General features: G+C 40.0%; 1 protein-coding gene across 1 annotated transcript in view; it reads right to left on the bottom strand.

Annotated features, from left to right (window-relative positions):
* The window catches only part of dnah2 (dynein, axonemal, heavy chain 2), a 244,229-nt gene extending 224,998 nt beyond the window's left edge, over positions 1-19,231 (bottom strand). Inside the window, exons 1-4 of the mRNA XM_025054624.1 lie at positions 18,363-19,231; positions 16,600-16,681; positions 12,027-12,255; positions 4,323-4,430 (exon numbers count right to left, since the gene is read on the bottom strand). The gene's annotated coding sequence lies outside the window, so the exon portion shown is untranslated. The remainder of the gene's footprint in view (positions 1-4,322; positions 4,431-12,026; positions 12,256-16,599; positions 16,682-18,362) is intronic.
* Positions 19,232-21,331: the final 2,100 nt, after the last annotated feature.

The following is a 21,331-nucleotide window of genomic DNA, read 5'->3' on the forward strand; positions in this document are numbered from 1 at the left end:
AACTGAGTAGAAGAGTAATGAACAAAGTGAGGGACAGAGTGGACTAAAAGGCAGAAACTGGGAGCCCACGAGCAGGAAATCATACGTGGGTCTGGTGGGGTCCATGACAAGCCCTCATTTATCATGGGTCACTGTGCCATGCTAAAACAACTCTTACACCAATGCTTACCCGTTCCCAAAAATTGTTCTGGTTATTGCTCTATGATCACACACAAATAATAAAGCTTCACATAAATACATATCTTCCAACAGCATTGAAGTGTAGAGTGTGTAGAGACACTATGCTGTGAAGCCAACTGATCAATCCATACTTTTCTTTTACATCTTCTTTGCCTCCTAGAGATGTTGAATTGGGCGTTGAATGAGAAGTGGAGGAGTTTGTTGGAGTTGGAGAAGATGTGGAGGAAGGTGTAAGGAAAATAAGCAGAAGAAAAATAGAGACAGAAAGGAGGAAATGAATTATTAGCCCGAGCCAGATGGAGGGCTCAACACATGGTTTATTATCTTACGAAAGCAAGGTGTTGTGTGATGAGGCCGAAAGCTGTTGTCTCTCAGACTGACAGCCTCCACATCAGGAACCTGGCTGAGACTGCACAGCTCCTGATTATACTAATAAATACATCAAGGTCCATTTTGGGGGTATTTCAAAGCTGTATCTCTACCTGAAACAGACAATGTCTTAACTGCTTTGCAAAATTGTGAAAACTCATCTGCAAGTCATTTAAATGTCAGTTCTGAAGAAACAGGCATTCAGACGTCACAGTGATTTACCTAAGTGCAGTTACAGTCTGTTCCGCACAGCTAATGTGTCCTGCAATCCCTTTATCGCCTTTAATGCTGTGTGGGAGAGACCGATTTATCACCACAGAAACATGTGAGAAATGATGCGAGCGTGGGTCGGAGTGCTGCTTCAGGAGCAGTAAGGTGAGAGGGACACACATGCTACAGGCAGGCTACTGCCGCGCTGCTGACAATTTACCGACGGACTTTCAATTTATGACTTTATTCTGCAGCTTATTCCATTTGCCACACAGGAGGGCGAATTCTCCGGCAGACACCTAATTCTGTGACAAATTTGGAGATAGTGGAACCCTCGGGGGACTAATAAATGGGTTTCCAAGCTGTCAGTATTGTTGTGTTGACACTGCATCTCACAGCACTTTACCAATTTTCCTGGATCGCACGTTTCACTGATATCAAATATGTGACACTGGGTTCTTGGGCGTCTCAGCCAGAGAGAGATTTGTCCTGATAGAAGTCATCTTCTGCCTATTCATACTGTGTCCCCACTGTCTACAGCATAGTCAGCACTGCTACAGCCCCACATTTATTCAACACAGATGCATTTCTCCTGTTTCTCTGCCTTCCCCGTTTTATTAATTATTTGCAGCGTTGCGTGTACAAACAACGTCTGCATACTGTATGTACATTATACACTGGTGAAGAAAAAAAGAGGATGAGAAGGGGAGACAGACTGCACTGTGCATGGCACATGCCACGAAGCCTGTTGCACTGAGCTGCCAGGAACCTAAGCAATCTGACATTTTTATCCCTGTTGACTTCTCCACTCGCCCTTATCCTTCCCTCCTCCCTGCTGTGTTCTCTTCCTGTCCTGTGACTGAACCCAGAGCATGGACTCACAGTGATATTGGCCGTGTGGGCCGCTGGTGTGATATCTGAGCAAGCGGGAAAAATAGATGAGCGCCCTTGACTTTAACACACTTTGTCCTTCTCCAGACACTAATGAAGTAAGAAAAGAAGAAAGCAGTGAATGTTGTTGGCTTTCATTCTCTAAAAGCATTTTGGAATTCTGGGTCTCTTGGAAACTTGAATGAATGAACGTGAATAATGAAAAGCATATGCATAAGAAATGAATTACTTTTGACTGTTCGGTGTTTTGACTATCATGACTTCCACTCCTCTTTTTGCATCTGTCTTCCTGCTTATATCTACTATTCAAATGCTATAAACCGAACATGCAACAACCATGTACGGTAGGGCTGTTAGGTTATGCAAAACCCACAGTTCGGTACGTACCACGTTACTAACATCCATGTTTGGAACATTTTTAATATGAAGAAATAATACATTAATCTTTCCATTTCCTAACAAGCTGCTACCAGTGGGACAGCTGGTTATACCATAACAATCTCTCTAGTTTACTTAAAAACCCAAGGGTTGCCAAACAGCTGACATGAAACGATCATCATACAAGGCTCATCTGTGCTTACTGCTAGCTAATGTAAAATTTTTCCGCTGATTGCATTAGCTTGGTCAACCCCAATTAAGTAAACTTGCTGGTAAATTGGAATGATTTTAGCGAGCAGCGTCCGGGTCCATGGGAAGTCAAATTTTTCCACTGATTGCATTAGCTTGGTCAACCCCAACATACAAACAAAACAAATATGGTAGTACGCACGCACTTAAAACTTGGCCAGGACATTGTGATGACATTGAACGTCCAGTATCTAACAGTTTGGTATGAATGCATGTGTCATTGTAGCCCTACTTTAATGTTAATATGCTTACACAGAAGTCCAGAAAAATGTAGGGTCACTTATGTTCTGGAGTGCGTTGTAGCAGACATCTGTAGAGTTCATTGACTTTGCGATAACACGACAAAGATATGACCTTTGGGTGAGCATCTGCTGGGAGAGGGAAGCCAAATATAAACTTTTACTGGACCATGCAGTGGAGCTAACTGAGTAGTTCTCCTACCCCGCTGTCCTTATCCTGCCCCACCTCAACCTCAGCCATCGATCAGGAACTAAGCACTGTTTTTAATTGGTTGGACGAGGTCGATTGCCCGTGCAGGCAGCGAGAGGCCCAAAGGGTTATTGGAGACCGTGGAATGAGTGTGAGAGTGAGAGAGAGAGAGAGAGAGAGAGAGAGGGGTGAGAGAGAAAGAGAGAGAGAGTGTGTGTAGGCAGTGGAAACACCACAAAGTCGGCATCTTCCTCAGAGCAATCATCACCATTGTAATGAAGTGAAAATCTGCAGTTCAGAAAACCACTGACCCACTGATTAACTGACGACTGAGAGAAACAAACAAACTAGCCGAGCATTTTCTTGCTCCTCCCTCGCTCTAACTGGATCAAAAAAAAATTATATATATATTATATTTGGGCCTTTTTTTCCATTCTGTGCTGGGAAAGAAGAAAATTCTCAAAGCTGGTCGTACAGTGTGTTCTAGAAAAGCACGGGACGGTGTAAATTCATGCAGAATCGGAGTGAAGACGCTGAGTAGCTGACAGGAAAAGCAGATGTTTGCAGTGATATGCTGTCATCGCAGGCATGTGGGATAACTTTGATGTGAGTAGACTTTCACATCGGTTACCATGACACAAAACTCCTCAGTTATGTAAGTGTTTAGTGAGAAGAATGTGTCATCATTAGCAAAAAAAAGGCAGGGCTGATAGATCTGCCAGCTTTGCGGAGATGATTTATTTAGGAAAGTAAAAAGAGTAATCAAAGCTGCTTTTGTAAGTAACACCAATGAAATAAAATGGCGCGATCAAAAGCTTATGTAGTTGCAGCAGTTATCATTTTTTTAAGGAAGAATAAAGAGCCAATTAATAAACAGCATCTTTAACCAAACCCCAATGTTCCTCAATTGTAATTGATACATCTCATGGAGCTGGATGAAGATTTATGATTGTGTCTAATGTAGGAAATTATATTAAAATCTGCTAATGAGAATCAGTCGGAGACTGCTGTTGTTTCTCTGAGTCTTGTGCAACTTGTGTTCAAGTTCCAAAATAAAAACTTAAACTCTCACAACGATAAAAACAACCGCTCATTACTCAGGCTTGATTCAATAATGGAGGCGGCTTCTGTGTGACCTACATGTACAAGTCGCTTCACGTGAACGGACAGAGTCAGAGTGGTCTGAGCCCCGACACATTTGTCACAAAGTCACAGGTGTTAATTAGCTGGAAATAGACACTTTAAACGTGAGCGTGTACTTATCCAGTTTGTCTACGGCCGTCATCTGCAAAGGTCAGTCATAAAATGTTATGCTCTGAGTTGATTGTGGTTGTAAAAGTTGTGTATTTCCAGCCCAATAAACTATATCAGAGGAAAGGAAAATAACTCCACATTACGACATCTTTCTTTGATTTATGGTCGACTTCAGCCTGATTAAAGTTTGACTTTCCATCTAATTCTGCTTCAAACATGGATTTAATTTTACATTGTGTGAGGATTTAATTTCAAATAAATCAGAAACGTTGTTATTATGGGTTAGTTCATGGGATAAACTGCGGTTTGTTTGCAGCGTTACAGACTCGGTACAAAGGCGACATTGACCACGTGTGTCTTACTTGTTGCAGAGGTGCGTGTTCATCACGAGGTGGCTGAGGTCTGAGTCCGCCGGAGATCGTGTAGTTCTGGAAGATGTGTGGACACAGAAGAATGACCTCATTACTCATCTGCAAAACAGATGAAAGCAAACACAGTGTCTCACACTTGTCACAAATAATGAGCTTCAGTGGGCCACGCTAAAGACACTGAGATTTACATTTATTACACACAAACACGCAAATACTGACCTATCAACACAAGTCACTGCAGTCTTACAGTAGAAAGTCATTAGTCACGAAGGAGACAAAGAAGAAGGAAAGAAAAACAACAAGTTGAGTAACTGTTTTGTTTAAATAGAGAAATAAAGAGAGAAGGATATGGATTTTTTTTTTTTATATTCTAAGATTCAACCAGTTGTTTCCAAGATGGGTGCCCCCCCCCCCACCTCGAGCTACTGCAGAAGGGTAAGTGGCAGGGGGGAGTTCATGGTTGTATACAGAGCCAAGCTGGACACTGAAAATGAACATAGCTGAAGATGAGGATGAAGGTTCAGGTGGTGCAGGTCTTTTAGGATTTCACTCTTAGTAAAGTGATAAAATGTTTTGGTGATTTATCTGGAGTCAATTAAAGCTGTTTTCAATGTCATTATATTCCTATTTGAGGCTATTGGACAGGTTTGTAATTTCTTTTTTACTATTTAATTAAAGTAACATTTCATAGGGTTATGAGTTGGTTTGAGCTACAAGGGGAAATTAGCTTTGACCAGGTTAAAGAACCAGGTCATTTACTCTGTTAATATCTTCCCTACAAGAAGTGAAGTCAGCGACCATTGGTGTTAATACAAAAGAAAACAGTAGTTGTAGCAAAATACCAGCATTTCTTAGCTTATATTGTATGTCTGTGTTCATAAACACAGACACTATAAAAAGATTACCAACAAAGATTAGGAAATAAATTGTGTAGTATGTTCAGCTGTATGTTCAACTTATTTTCCAAATGTAAACAAGAACCATTGAAGGACCATCAAATCAAGTATATTTTTTCTCTTCTCAATCATGTAAATTATTTAAAAAAAATACATGACAATTTTAATTAATGCAGTGAAGGAAATTAGAAAAAAGTTGAATGAGCACCACCTTAATTCATGCTCTTCTTATTTTCACACGTCAAGTTTGAGAAAAGTCTACATTTGACCTTTAACCTGAGTGAGTCCTCTATACAGTCTTTCCTGTGAAAATGGAAATAAAAGAGTCATAACAATGAAAGGGATCATTCAATGGCAGCTTGGATTTGGTACCTCTGGACCTTCACGCCGAGGGTCACATATGGGACTGACATGAATTGACAAGCCTTAAACTTTACACTTGAGACCTCGCTGTGCAACACTTTACTTGATCTGAATACTTGATCGCATTCATGCGCTTAAGGCCACACACTGAAATAGTTAGTAGCGTAGATCCCCTGCGGGTTGAGTCCAACTGCCAGATGTGGATGGAGCAGCATAATTGAAGCAGGCACACATTTCATAAAGCCTCTCTTGATGTGCAGGGTGTCAGTCAAGCATGTTGTCTATGACACACATGTCACATACACAGGTAGGAAAGGGTAAAAAGGAAGGAAGCTAGCAAAGGAAGGGGAGAGTGTAATTATTGAAGATGATGTGTGTTGGGAGGCCTATAAGAATCGACAGCCTCCCCTTTATTTCTCTGATCACTGGTCTAATCCTGACACAGCTACAGCGGGCAGCAGAGCTGCTCCGTCTGCCTGCCAGTCTAAGGGGCAACACGCTGCCCCAGAGTCTGTGTCTGTGAGTGTGTGTTCTCACACACCTATGTGTCTTTGACAGAATGACACAATATTTGTCTGTGGTTAGAAAAGCATTTTTTTTTGTCTGTTAGTGCTGATGTCTGTGTACGGGCAGAACAAGAGAGTGTGAGTGAGTGCTCGCCGCTTAGCAGAATGTGTAGTACAGGCTGATTGCATTGGCAAGCAAATGTGGCTTTTAATGAAAGAGGGAGAGAAAGAGGAAGGGAGAAAGGATGAGAGGAAGAGAGAGGGAGAGAAAAGAGCGAAACAGGAAATTAAATTGATATGTAAATGATGGAAATTCTCATTTGGGCTGAAGGTTGAGGGTGCTACAGCATTAACCAGCTTATGAGTTAATAATGATTCCTCCCCTTTTCCTTCTATTTTTCCTCAGTCTGACCTCCTCCCCACCTCTTTGTCAGAGAAGAAGAGAGTCTAGTGAAAGGAGGAGAGGAGAGATAAAGACAACAAATGTCCCTGGATCACAATTCTCCGGCTGATTTTTCCCCAAAGTCCTTGTATAATCAGTGTCTTCAGTCGCTGGGCTTCGTCATAAAAATACGTTACGACAGGACAGTACCAACTTTTGAAGTACACATCCACTGGATTATTTTGTTTACCTCAATTTCTGTTTCTCTTTCTGTAAAAAATTGCCAGATGGTATTGAACACATCTCAGACGGACGCAGAAGAGATGGAGAGCAAAGGACAGCCTGTAATGGTGGGGAAGCTGCATGTTGCAGGCACAAACAAAACAGAGACAACATCAGCGGCAGCCACAGAGATCACCAGAGGCAAATGACTGCAGAATGATCACTGCAGCTATTATCAACCGCTGGCGTTATTATTATTTTCTCTCCCCTCTCTTTGGCATTAGCTGGAACAAAACAGCCCAGTCAAAAGTCCTTGCCCTGCAGCCGCCACTGATTGGAAAATGATATTAAACCAGACGTTGTGCTGCACTTGTGCAGAAAAAAAAAAGGGGTGGGGGGTGGGGGGGAGAAACACAGAGCTGCAACAAATGATGGAAATGAGGCCCTTCAGGGGAGAGTGAGGGCGGTGGCGAGTCACAAACTCATACTTAGAATACTATGCAGATTCACACAGCCGCAGATGCAAACACACACAGAACACAAGCTACAGCACATGAATTACATATCACACTGACATGTAAGAGAGAGCAACAGCCACCCAGGCTTCCATGACATAAATGCACTTTGATTGGAATTTATAAACCAAAAAACATCACACACAAACTGAAACCACATCAGTGATATTGGTTTGGCTCCAGAGAAGACAGACGGCCATCGCTGTCTAAGGGAATTCTTTTCCTTCTGCAGAAAAGACATTTTCCATCTTTTTACACAACTGGAGAGTTAACCATGAGCAGAGCTTGAGGACAGAGTAAGAACTGCACTGTCATGCCTGAGCCCATCTAAGCTGCATAATACAGTGAGCCAATGGAATCGGATTTACTTCGGGGCCAGTGACAGGACGCCCCCTTGCATTGCAACGCACAGCAGTAGAACCTCGATGTTTGTAAACTGTAGTCAACCGTCCTTAAATGTGGACAGATCAACTACAGTGACAGGGGACAACTACTAATGTAACAGGATAACATTTAAAGAAGAGATCCCAGCACGAGGGCGTCGACTCTTAGATAATTCCCACCACAAAGTAATTAGCCTTCATTTTTATATTTAATAAAAAGATGGCGAGAACTAGAGACAGAGGGGGACCCTGAGGAACTTGACGAGGAAAAATATTAAAGCAAACATGAAAGGAAAAGTTAAATTAAATTCAAGCAACAGGGCAGAAAATGATTTTAACAATCGGAGTTAAGAAGTTCATTGTTTGAGGTTAAACATTCCCCACTGTTTGCTATGCTGTCAGGTTAAATAGAAGGATATGCAGTTATGGAAAATAATGACTGGCATTTCAAAACAATTGAAGTCTTTGGAGTTAACAGCCCTGAAGAGTGGCAGTGGAAGCAGCGGTAACAATAACCTCTGACAACCAGCCAACCAACTGAGAACATTTACACTGAAAGATTGTCAACTGAAGTCACCAACAGGTGTCAGACTCTGCACTGATTCTTACACAGTTCACTCTACATGACTTTGTCTGACTACTATGGTTCCTCACTGAGGTCTAGGTGGCTAGTAACTATCAATGAATTACTTTTTAAACTAACATGCCTTACTTTTTCCAATACCACACATGGTAGGTTATACAGTATGCTGTAGTTTTGTTTAAGTCAGTGGTTGGACATCAAGTCTGGTCAAGCATCTTTCTAAGAATTCATCGTTTTAACATTTTACATCAAAATGACAAAAACACATTGTTTTTATATTAACGTTATATATTGTTCATTAATGTCTCATCCTGTTTAGCATACATACATTTAACTAAGGCAAAACATTTTTCTTTTTGGTTTTCCTCTAACCAGACTGTAGACTGATTTGTTGAGGCCGATCCGATCAACACTTTCTCCCTCACATGTAATGATGTCATATCATTTACTCTACACAATATATTTAGCCACGTCAAAAACAAAGAAGAAACAAAATATCGCCATATATCAAAACATTGTCAAAAGCCAATAATGCTTAGAGGCTTTAGGGCCATAAGGAACAGTACTGTACTCTGAGCAGCGGAGAGTAAGTGCTGTACTTCTGCTGATAAATGGCAAACATCAAGATCCTGTCCACACTTCATATAAAAGGAGAGATTTACCAGACTGTTGTGTGCTCCTGTCTCATAGCCCGCTTTGGCTCATAAAAATGCACATTCTAAGACTTTGGCATTTGTTCTTAAATACCAGTGTTTCTAAGTGAAATCCACATTGATATACTGTGAGCCGACACGGTGGTATATATATGACAACCATACGTTAGTGCTACATTATACAAGAGTATAAAACCCAGGAGAAATGTGTTAAAAGAGGAGGATAAATGAGGACTAATGTGGAGCGGGCCAGTTTGTTAAGACTGATTTATGTTTGTTAACGACTGAACATGGTCTCAGTTCAGTGTCACAATCAAACGACAACAAAAACATCAATGGTGCTAACACATTGTTTATTTATTTTATATATAAGAAGTAGGAGACAGTTCTATGTCCCTTGGGGCCTTCAACTTATTTTAAACATAGTTTAGGGTTAGGGTTATATTGTAGTGTTGAGCGATATTGGCAAACGAAATTAATCCAGATTATTTTTCGGTGTTTTGCCGATAACGATTAATAGATCACAATTGCACTTGAATGTTTTTTACCTCTTCTTCATTCTAATAGGTTAAAACAGTAAGCTGTGACTAGTGACCAATAAGCCAACTTTGAAATATGTAAACATCATAAGATATATTGATAACTCTTGTTTCACAATACACAGACGTACAGAAAGATTAAACTAGAAAAAATATGTTAAAAGACAGTGATTATTTGAAGTTTAAACAAAAGTGTGTCTGTGCAAATTACCCTGCGACTTGATTGTCACATGCCAGTGCTTGTGTTTTAGACAGTGATTTTATTAGTTGTTGCAAACCAACCTTTTCCACCAGGCGGAGTAGCAGCATATCGTTATCAATGCAACATGCCAAAAAACAGATAAGAATGTTCATAAGGAGAAAGTGAAGACTCCACACTCAACTATTTTTGTCCAATGTGGTAGAAAACTAAAAAAACAGATAAGAATGTTCATAAAGAGAAAGTGAAGACTCCACACTCAACTCACGAACTAACTGCTGTGGAACGTTTTGTTTAAATGATCAACTTATTGTGCAGTATTAGTAAAAAAAAAACGACTAAAGTAGTTATGTGATTGTATGTCGCTTGTGAATTTTGATGTGTCAGTAGAGTTCAGCAGTCAGTCGTATAATTATGGTGGTGAATCTAGTGGTCCCTTAAGGTTTTGGCTTGAACTTTAGAACGACTTGAGTAAAAGGTTAAGGCCTGTGCTTTACACGTCCCTCCTCAAATACCTCAGCTTCATCCTACTGAATAAAACAAGATAACAGGGTGTGATGTGAGCAGCAACAAATGACATTAGTCATGAAGTGCCGAAATTCCACACAAGTAGGCTCCACTGGGCCGAGTAGACTGTACAGCATTAAATGGATTGTTTAGCTGGCTAAGCCAACGTTGAGCTGTAAAGTGCAGTGGATAAAGCCTCAATATCCTCTGTTTGCCTATTATTCATCATAAAGTACCTCTACGGAGGCTTCAGCCCAGCTTTACACCACTAAACTTGTCTAGGCTTACTGCTGTCAGACGGAACAATGAAGGAATGACTTTTACGAAGAAGAACTTCTGCCGCATAAACTCAGTGTTTACGTAGTGAGAATGAAGCACGCCCAACTGCAGGGTTTTCTTAGACATCGACTTTTTTCATCTGTAATGTGCAAAAACAAATCTGCTCAGCCGATTTGGAAGATTCTTTTCTACATATTTTATAGTTTATACAGGTGAATAAATCATGAAAACAGTCTTGGTTTCTTTGCTGTTTTATTACCGATGTATTCCTGCTAACGAATGAGACCTAATATACTAGGCAATCCAAACATTTTTTTTAAATAAATCATTTTGTGTATGTGTGGGTTTATTTGCTATACGAGTGGGCCACTTGACCTTCCCCCATCTCCTGTGGTGATCAGATGACTCAGTTTCAGCCTTGCTCAAAGCCAAACAAGTGCTTTACATGATTGCTACAGCTCAGTCCGACATGGGAGTGAAATCTGTGTACCCGGGAGCTGTAATACAACCTGTGTGAATATGTATATTTATGGTGTTAACCTCCATCTGCAGTCACGAGGGGGGAAGATTATTGTAGCTACATCATTACAAAATATCTAGAAAGTAGTTCCTTGAAAGCAGGACATGTTTATCTTCCGGGCCAGATGTGACAGTCAAAGGGATTTCACATCCCTGAGAAGCATTTGGTTTTCCATGTTTGTCTGAAAATGATACTGTAAAATGAGAATTTGCAGGGGCACAGGGAATGAAAGGGATTTGTGTCAAGATTATCCAATCTTCGTCTGATTACCTGGGAAACATGGAGTCGTGTCAGGTAGGGGAGACTGTAATTGTGGGTTTGCAGTTTAAGTTTACTACCGGCGTATGTCTGTGTGCGTACAATGTGCCTGTGTGTGTGCGCCTATGAAAAGCAGTTGCATTTTGTACACACTGATTGACATAATTAGCATTAGAATTGAACCATCAGAACCCACCGCTATGTTGTATGATTATCCCTGTGTATCTTTCAATTCAACTCATCTGTCAGCGTTTACCTTTCTTTGTGGTTCTGCAGGCACCGAGCATCTCTCTGGCTGCAACATGAAAGAGCTGGTCCAAATTGTGGAAGCATTTTGCTGCTGCATATGAAGCAGATCAATGGTCCGCTGTCAAAATGACATTACATCGAAGAGAATGCACTACAACCTTTATTATGATGCAACCTCTCCTTTGAAGAGGAGAGGGTGAGCTTGTGTGTAGCAAATTAATTACGCTTTCCTGAAATGTACTGACTTGGTTCTGTTATAGTTTTATTTATTTTATTTTTGAGGGAGTATTTTAATTTGTGTACTCATCTTCACCAAGTACCACCTGAGACACTTAATATGCTTCAAGCTGGAAGGCATTATTATATACTGGAGGTGGCACATTTTTAAATGAACTAATAAACTCTCTAATAAACTCATCTTTTTGCATTGTGTAGTCTGATTAAAACATAAAAAAATACAATAGAAGTTGAAAAATAAAATTGAAATGAAAAATCTATCGACAGGATATTTGTGGATGTTCATTTTGAACAGGAACGCCTTGTACATGGTGTGTATTCAGATGGCACAGGAGTTTGGTAAGAGAAACCATGTTTTGTAGCAATGTTTGATAGCGTCCTGTCTTTTTAAATGAAGTACATACCTGCCAGGCTGGACAGGAAGTAACATGTGTCGGGACGCGTAGTTGTCCTTGATGCTCTTTTCCCAGTAGGTGACGGGGACAACCACCAGGGCACGCAACAGGTCATCCTGCGCAGCACCGGGAGAGGTCAACCTGTGCCGTGCATAACTGCGTGGCCACATCAAATGTCCCCTTTGTGATTACCGTCCTTGTCACATGGACATTGTCGGCCAGCTGCTCTGCCACCTGTCTGTATGTTAAAAAAAAAAAATAGAGGAAATGAATTAAGAGTTTGTGAAGAGACAGGAAAGGGAAAATGGTCATAGGGATTAAAGGAGATGAGGGAAGTAATTACACAATTGGTAAAAGAAAATTAGAAAATGGATTTTTTTAAATAGTGCTGAAATAGAAATGTGTATTAGAAAGAGTCAGCAAGAGACAAATTGAAAGAGTGAAGTAGAAAGGGACACTGGATATGGATAAGAGCGGAACCATAATAGGGATGCAAAATCTCCGAGAGGTTCAATACATACACGGGCCCCTTGAAATATGTAATTAAATTGTGACAATCACAGGTTCTCCATTGTGATCTCTCCAAGTCAGGAAACCACTACTAGCATGAGATGGTATTCAGGGAAATGATTTCCAAATGCTACAAAAGCTCATATCAGTTTTAATACCTCCCAGCTCCTTCTCTCCTACTGTGGAGGTGGATAAGTCTTTAACAAGATTCAACAACATCTCAGTGCCACATCTCGTAGTGTCTGAGGAGAACAGGTTCATGGTATTCAGTGTTTTTGACATTTCCATTAGTCAAGATAAAAGCAATGCATGAGCCATCTGGAGCAGGCTGAATTAACAGCCTGATGAAGGCATTTAAGCACTGATGAAGCTGTGCACTTGGATATACAGCAAACCCTCTTACAGTTTTGACAAAATAGCAAAACATCATCTCCTTTTTTTTCTCCCCCAGCCCTCCTTCAGCTCTGTTTGCTTTATGAACCTGCTCACAGGAATTAAGCAGCCCTCCCTGGGAGTTTCAAAGTCACAACATTCATTATAGGGCTCAATGGGGCACAACTCTTTCATTAGGGGCTCAGTAACACGTCTCACTGGGGTTCACTCATTATCTGTCGGCGCAGCACCCCACTGCTGGCACATTTGGTTGAAGGGAACGGCGTCCGTGTTGGGCTGGGCCCTGTGTGGTGCTCTCCGCCCGCTACCACAGTTGTGATGGAGCTGTGCTAGGCGAATGTGCTACACATGTTACACAAGTCTGGTGAACAGAACTAATAACTGTGGACTGATGGTAAATCCAAGAAACGAAAAATGAGCATATGATGCTACTGCGTTACTGCACTAACCAGACAAAGCTGCACATCATTGTCCAATTAAACATATGTATGTCATAATTGGAAAACGCTATGGTCTAAATGTCAGAACGCTTCAACCCACCTGCTGCCCTGTTTCCCACCACTAATCTAAACACAAAAGCAGGTGGTGCCTGAGCTCCCTGCAATATTACACCAATGATATCACCATGCAGATTATACAGACGACTGTCTTGTTAAATAATGCAAACAGGCAGGTCCAGAGAAATGTGCCTGTGCTGGTGTGTGTTTGTGGTCAGTGCGCACAAACAACCGCTGTTGTTTCCAAGGAAGACATGTGTCTAAAGACACACACACACACACACACACATACTCACAAACACGGCACAGAACGGAGTACAGGTCACCACATGTAAATGCCAGCAGTGGGTTCCCCTGCAGAGAGTGGTAATTAATTCTAGTAATTCAATTGATGAGATGACAGTGACTGTGCAGGTACACGTGACTCACAACAGCAGTCTCCACCTGGTAACAATTTTCTATCAATGTGAGGTTTTCTTTCTGATTTAACTTCACAGAAATTATCACTGATGTCTAGATTAAATAAAAAACCCTGAAACAGCTGAAAAAAAATATTTCTGGAGTTTCATGTAATTGTATCTCTGCTTCAAAAAAAAAAAAAATTTCATGTAATTGTATCTCTGCTTCAAATTTCCATCGAAAAGAAAACCCTTTTTATTTTATTAGATGAAAGATAAAGAGACGAGTAGTAGGGACAGAAACCCAATTATTTCATCACAAATTACACTTATTGTGGCTCCTCTTTAAACAATGTTTGGACAAAGTGTGATTTGTTGTTAAGTCCCAGACAAATCTTTTTTTTGTCTGGGACCGTATTAAATTATCCAAAAACCTGGTTATACCACACAATGTTCCTGAATACAGCAGTTTCAGGTGTGAAGTAAAATGACAGCAAAAATTTAACAATATCCTACTACTACTGTCCAACTGTTCAAAAGTTTTTTGGTCAGCGACCACGGCCCAGATTGGGATGCAGATGTCATCCTACCAAACCTGAACATGAAAAGAAAACGGCCTACTGCCTCTATTTGAACTGATGTCGCTTCTCTGGGTGTTGTGACAAAATGCATCATCTTCTAATGTAACACTAGCCAGCCAATCAAATACACAGATACGTGGCACAGAGAGCAGTGGAAAAGTCTTGGTAATTCACATGGCGTGGTCAAAAAGAAAAAAAGTGACTTCAGAATGTTCCAAAAACCAGTATTTGATGTACATTCTTTCAAAAGCCTTAAAACCTGTGCTCTGTCACCATGACAAAAGTTTTTGAGCACACTGCTCTAACACACTCATATTAAATCAGCAGTGATGGTGCAGAAAATCTGGCAGCTCCAAACCCATGATCCATAAATCTGCTGGCTATTGCATTAGGGTAAATTGTTAAAGTTGAAAAGTAAAAGATTATTATTTTCTTAAATACTGCAATTTAAAAAAAACAACATGTGCATATTCTATTGTATTATTTTATTAAATTGTATTTAATTGTCAGAAATGTGTTATCAATTAAATCTACTATCTAAAAAGCTGCAGAAATACTAAAAATTATTATTCACAATTTTATGGGTGGAGTTTTCTGGCCCTGAACCCAGAGTGAGCTGGTTTATATTTTGGCTTTTGGATTAGAGAACTTCATCTTCTAAAACACTGATTGTACACTCAGACGAGAGGTTATTATGGCTTAAACTGAACGATATAGCAGTTACATTTTTGTCTGCAATGTTGATAATGCTGCGCTCGTCCTGCATAGTGCCTGTCTGTGGTTAGGACAGCATGTCTATCTTCCTCATTTTTTGTGGATGACAAGGCGTCCTTAACAAACTGATGACTTTACCAGGTTACTGGAACTTTTGTGAGTCTGTCACTTCGTACCCCACCAACGCCAATCATCTTTCTCTGCGGTTTCCATAGATCAGCACAGCTAGACACATGCAGCGCCATAAGTGATCCAACAGAATTACAGTAAAACGTTGAAGGACAACAACTCTGATAAATTCATCTGGTTCACATTGTCAGAACTATCTGGACACAAGAGCTCTCTTTTGTTATTTTGAGCACTGTCATTATTTCTGACAGTAGTTTGGCCTCTTGGGTTTGACGAGAAGAAACTAAAAATATGCAGAAAGAAATCTAACAGTTTCTTAGCCATTGGGATAATCACATGATTACACAGTGTAATTAGGCATTTTACAGGAGAACAATGTGGCATAATTACATGATACAGTGTCTGTACTGTTTTTTTCTTTTTTTAGATTTGCTGGCTATTGTTTCTAAAGAAAAAATGATCTTGTGCTCAAGCTGTGGCAAAACATACAAAAGTTTTTTTTTTTTAAAAGAAAGCTCCAGACCATTAATACTAATAATCACTGCTGGATATGTTTTCACATTCATTCCTTTTATCTGTATGTGTCTCATACTCAGCAGCCAAACACTCTACAGCAAAGCATTGTTTGAAATATTGTTTCAATAGAGGAGGGGGGTTTTATGCATAAAGAAAATTTAGGGTGTAGACTAGACAGTAATGTGGTCAGTGGTCAGTTCAAGGAAAAGTGATGGTTTGAATCCAGGATCCAACAGTAAATATAATCATGAAGAATAGAAAACTGCCCCAAATCTATCTGACAGCTGAGCAGATATACTGAATGATATAAAGCGTTGGGTTTTACATGACTTCATACTAGAATGTGATCAAGCCATTCTGGTTCCCTTGGCAAGATCAAGGTTTAGCAGCCCCCTCCCACAATTCACCACTGGACATATGAAATGACACCCCCCAAAAAAAGAAAGAAACCTTGCAGCGCAGGTTTAAATCAAAGTCTGTTCCAGTGACAGAAATATTATTTTCTTTTATTATTTGTTTGGTACCAGGAAATGGTACCAGTTGGGATTAAAACTAAGACAGAGTAGCAGGAAATGGTACCAGTTGGGATTAAAAATGTTTTTTAATGCATTTGTAACGCTTGTGGCATTGTCCCCTCCAGCAGATGGAGCCCAAAGCAACTTCCTATCTGGCTAATGCTTGGAGGGAAACATTTTTTACCTTTGTTTTAAAAAACAAAACAGCATGTTACAAAATGAACATTTTAAACATTAGAAGTTCAAATAAACTCCTAAACCACATGTCCTTCGTCCATACACATATGGTCTATGCATGCATGTACTGTAGTAGTTAGGTTAATGTTTACCTTCAGGTTGGGCCTCCTGGGATCAACCAGAGGGACTGTGTTGTGAAAAAGCTTGTAGTGTACATAACCTGAACCACACCACCTGAAACAGTTTAGAAACATGACATAAAAAGGTCATACACTGGAAAGGTAAAGAAAATGTCAGAACAAAGTCTGTTTTTCCCCCCCTGTGTGTTTCTGCTTTTCTATGTCAAGCTGAAATGATTATTTGTCATCATGATAGCTGCTATAACCTTATGAAATGTCAGGTTACCACACAACCGACTAAAGTCATGACAAGCGAACGGCTTTCGTCTTCGCCGCTAACTTCTGATCTTGGAGATTGACAGATGCAGCTCTTGGCTGGGGCAATAAATTATTAGTGGGCAGAAAGAGCTGCGGGCAGACAAAAAATTCTAGGAAAAGTTAAAAAAAAAAAAGTTAAAAAAAATGGCGGAGTCAACAGCTGCATGAAGTATTTATCTTTCTGGAACCGATATGTCCTCCTTCAGTCTTCTTGCACTTACTGCTTCACTTCAGCCACCTCACTCTTCAAAGCCCACAGCGGCTCAGGCTTTATTGAAACTTTGCTTTAGTTTCCCAAGTTGTTACCTTCTAAGGGCTGTGTGTAATAAAGGTTATTGAGGAAAGTAGCAAAGGAGGGTTAGGGAACGCGAGAAACCGCCCGTAACAAAAGAAAAAGCCTAGGCTGTACGTAGTGTGATCTGAGGTTGAAGAAATTAGATAAGTTGACAGTGATCAATAACATTAATATGGGCTGCTGCAGGCTGCCTGCTTCAGTCCGAGCAAATAACTGCTGCTGGAAAAAGACAGCATTGATGGAGTAGAGCTACCATCTGATATTTGGCTTTTAAAAGTTTCAAACTGTTTGCCAGGAGAGTCAGAAATCCCACTTATTAAATATGGGCTTAAGGTTACACTGATTTGTACAAAATATTCTGTGATTTATAGGAACAGGTTCATCCTAGAAAGATTTTAGAGCAGACCATGCTGCTGACGTTTAGCCAAACTACAGCAGTCACTTTAGCTGAGCTTGTCCCTGATACTGTAGCTCCACAAAAAAATGGAAAAAAGATTTTATAACAATAATAACATTAATAATAATGACAACATGGTGGCCACAAGAAACACTGAACAAAAAGTTAACTGAATACTGTGTTCTTATGGAAATTAAGAACTTGGGTAATTCATTAAAACACAGCATTTCACTGAAGTGTTTAGTTTAATTTATTTAATACAATTTTAATTTACCAAATCAACCTTAATGATCTCGAAATTAAATGTGTTTAATTAAAAGGGACAAAGCTAAGCAACTAACAAAGTGCACAAGTTTGTGCCCAAGTGCTACAACGTTAAAATTGCATGAGTGGAAACACATTATTTACCACAGGTGAGGCCACAGCGTCGAACACAGGTTATTGGAACTATTCTTCTCGTACTACTTTAGGGTACAGCGGTAGTGTAGTTAACCTTCACTGAACGAGGTTTCTGTTGTTGTTGTTGTTGTTTAATGTTTCTCAACACTTTCTCTGCGTGTAGACACAATCATCGTTTGAAAACAAAAATATATAATACGTTTAATTTTGCAGCATCTAACAGTTGCAAACTCTTCATGATTAAAATATACTATAGTTCAGGCTTGAATACACTAACCTCAAACGGATGCAAAATAAACCAAAATTTCACCCACTGCCAAAACAACAATGAATAATACTACACCACCGTATTCCAAACACACGCAAAGTAAAATTATCATACATTACCTTTGTGTAGAAATGGCTTTCCGAATATGCAGAAAACTCTGTTAAAAACGTTTTAACGATCGTTTCTAAAGAAATAAAAAGTCAACTACTCCTCTGAGCGTGGCTCTTAACGAGTAATTGGCGTCAGGTGCGTGTCTTTCGGCACCGTTGTCGCGAGATCTCGAAAACAAAATCACGCAACAACAATAATATTAACAACAAAAACAAAAACAACAACAGCAACAACAACAATAATAATAATAATAATACGAGAGATCACATTTTACTCATTCAGCGGTATTAAAAATGGACACAGATAAGGCATACTGTAGAAATGCGTCTCCAATACATGTCTTATTTCGTGTGAATAATGCAGTGACTCATTTCTGTCTATGACCAAAACGTTTTTACCTGACACTAATTAACCTGGTTAAGAAGACAGCAACAGTAAACCGGCCCAATATAAGTCGCTATTTTTGTCGGACAATACCGTCACTGCCAAAGTTAATGTTCACTCTGGTTTAGCCTTTATATATGTGCGTTATTATGTGAGGCTCTGTATACTTAAGTCCATACACCTACGGAGAAATGAATCTGGCTTCTTCGAATTAGATAATTAGCTGCTGAGTCATCTGCAGTCTCAGGGAGGCAGAGTGTGCCTGTGAGAAAAAACCAAAAAAAAAAAAAAAACCCAACGTGAACTCCTGCATGAGCCATGTAAACACTTGTTAGTTTAACATATGTCTGAAGGCTATTTTGTTATTTAAATAGTTGGGGTTCACTTCATTTTAATCAAGATGCATTTATTCCTGTTCTTTTCTCCAAAGGAAAAGAACTAACAGGCATCCTATTTTACCTATATAAAGGTTTTCCTTTTGTTTTTTCATTCAAATTAAATAAATCCTAAGGTTTTTCTTTTGTTTTTTCATTCAAATTAAATAAATGACGATCGTTTTATTGATTGCCACGAGAGGAAAATACAGTATCAGAGCAAAACAAATATGTAGTAAGGATGTGCAGAGGAGTGAAAATGGTGTGAACAGGAGGACTGTGTCCTTTCATGTCAGTGTGATCCATTATTTCAATGCAACGACTGGTTGTTTCGGGGTTTTTTGACCAACTTTATAAGATCAAGGTGAAAACTCTGGTTGTTTCGTTTTTTTTTTTTACCAACTTTATAAGATCAAGGTGAAAACTGTGGAGCCCCTGAAGCAACCCCATCAGCAAGTGAACCCCCAGGGGGGGCACAGGTACAGTACTTTTCTGATTCTCTCCTAAGGCACCTTGCTGTAACTGCAATGACTCTTTAATGGTCTTTTGCTGTTCCTTCTTAGCCGGGCCGATTGAATCAGTGGGTCGAAGCAGCCCTGTCATTGTCCTTCTCTTACACAGTCATCTAAGAAAGAACATACATTTCAATAGTAACAAAAAGACACGCTTAGAGTAAAATAGCACAGCAGAGCTACATACAAAGAACTATTTTCACTTAAATGACTACCTGTGATTAATCTAGAGTTTCTAGACCATGGGAATGAAACCATGTAGGAAAACCGGAAAGTGGAATCTGGTTGGATGAAACAAAATTTCAGTATTTACTAAACAAGTGTTTTTAGGCTGATCCTGTAACTTATATCTCTAAAAATGCCCCCCCACCCCTCAACATCTACTGCACTTTCTTAAAACAACAGAAACTTTCTCACCTTCAAGACGAGCACAACTAAAATGCAAAGACAAAACCATACAGTAGAATTTAAGTATGCAGCCAAAATGGTAATGGAGCAGCGCAACAGACCATTAGAAGAATCTTCCTCTGGAGTCTGTGAAATTGTATAGAAACAACATTGAGGATGAATGGTTTCAGTTTCAGCGACGGGTAAGAACGAGAACTTGTGGAACTTGTTACCCTGTAACATTAATATATAATACATTTTCTAAGGCCATTTTTTTGACAGCTGCAACATTACACTGTTGAGTATGTAGAACTGTTAGGCGAAATAGATGAAGAATGACCGAAGCAACTACTTAAAAACTACAGTGCTGCACATGCAGGATTGTGCTCTAATTTATACCCTTATCAACCTTATCAACTTGCAAAACCCAAGACACACATCTACAGTGGAACACCAGTTGCCCAGTGACGTATCCTCATCTTTTTTGGTCCAGAGGCTCCACATGTCTCATTTTTTCCCCTTGTCATATTCTGTCTGCTTTCCTGCAAACGGATGCGGGCATGCATGTATTTGTCAGAGTTTTGCGCTGGATATAAAGTGAAGGTGAGTCAGCAGGGAGCTGATGTCAGAATGAGCAAGATTGATGTGCTCACAGCGGACAGCTTCGGATCTGCTTGTCTGAATTGCGCTCCAGGGTTTATTCTGTATAGGGTAGACCTGTGGTATAGTGCCCTTTACAAGACTGCTGCGCGGGGGGCCACTCAGGAGGGGTCATCGTGGTAGCTTTAGTCACACATAAGTGCACACGTGAGCGGTACAGCGACACGCTACGCGCACAACACACACTGTTGCTGAGCAGACCTGTGCAGAGGGCTAAATTGGGAACAAAGCTCCAGTGTGACAAACAGCTGTGTGTCTAGACTCTCAGCCATGTCACACAGTTATATTTTCACATCCACTGCTCGACTGTTTTTTCCTGTGGTTTGTTCCACATCGAGGCACGAATGATTGCAATGTACTCGAATAAAAAAAAATATTTTCAAAGGAACAAGAGAAGGTATTTTTGCCAAATAAATGTAATTATAAAAAGTATATTTTATTTCTTATTCTGTCCTCAAGAAGAAAGAAGAGGAGAATAACACATTATCCACAAACCTTGAGTGAGTTTGTTGAAAAAGGTCACGTGTTGCTGCTACAAGCAACAATTGATGCTTTAAAGCAACAATTCTGGGCTTTAAAACTGCTCCCACGTACCCTTGGTGCTCAATGTCAACTAATTTAGTTTGGTGTAGGAGTGAATAAAGTGCTGTCAGAAAAGAT

The sequence above is a fragment of the Cynoglossus semilaevis genome, chromosome 1 (assembly GCF_000523025.1).
Source record: "Cynoglossus semilaevis isolate Cse_v1.0 chromosome 1, Cse_v1.0, whole genome shotgun sequence".
NCBI classification, from domain to species: domain Eukaryota; kingdom Metazoa; phylum Chordata; class Actinopteri; order Pleuronectiformes; family Cynoglossidae; genus Cynoglossus; species Cynoglossus semilaevis.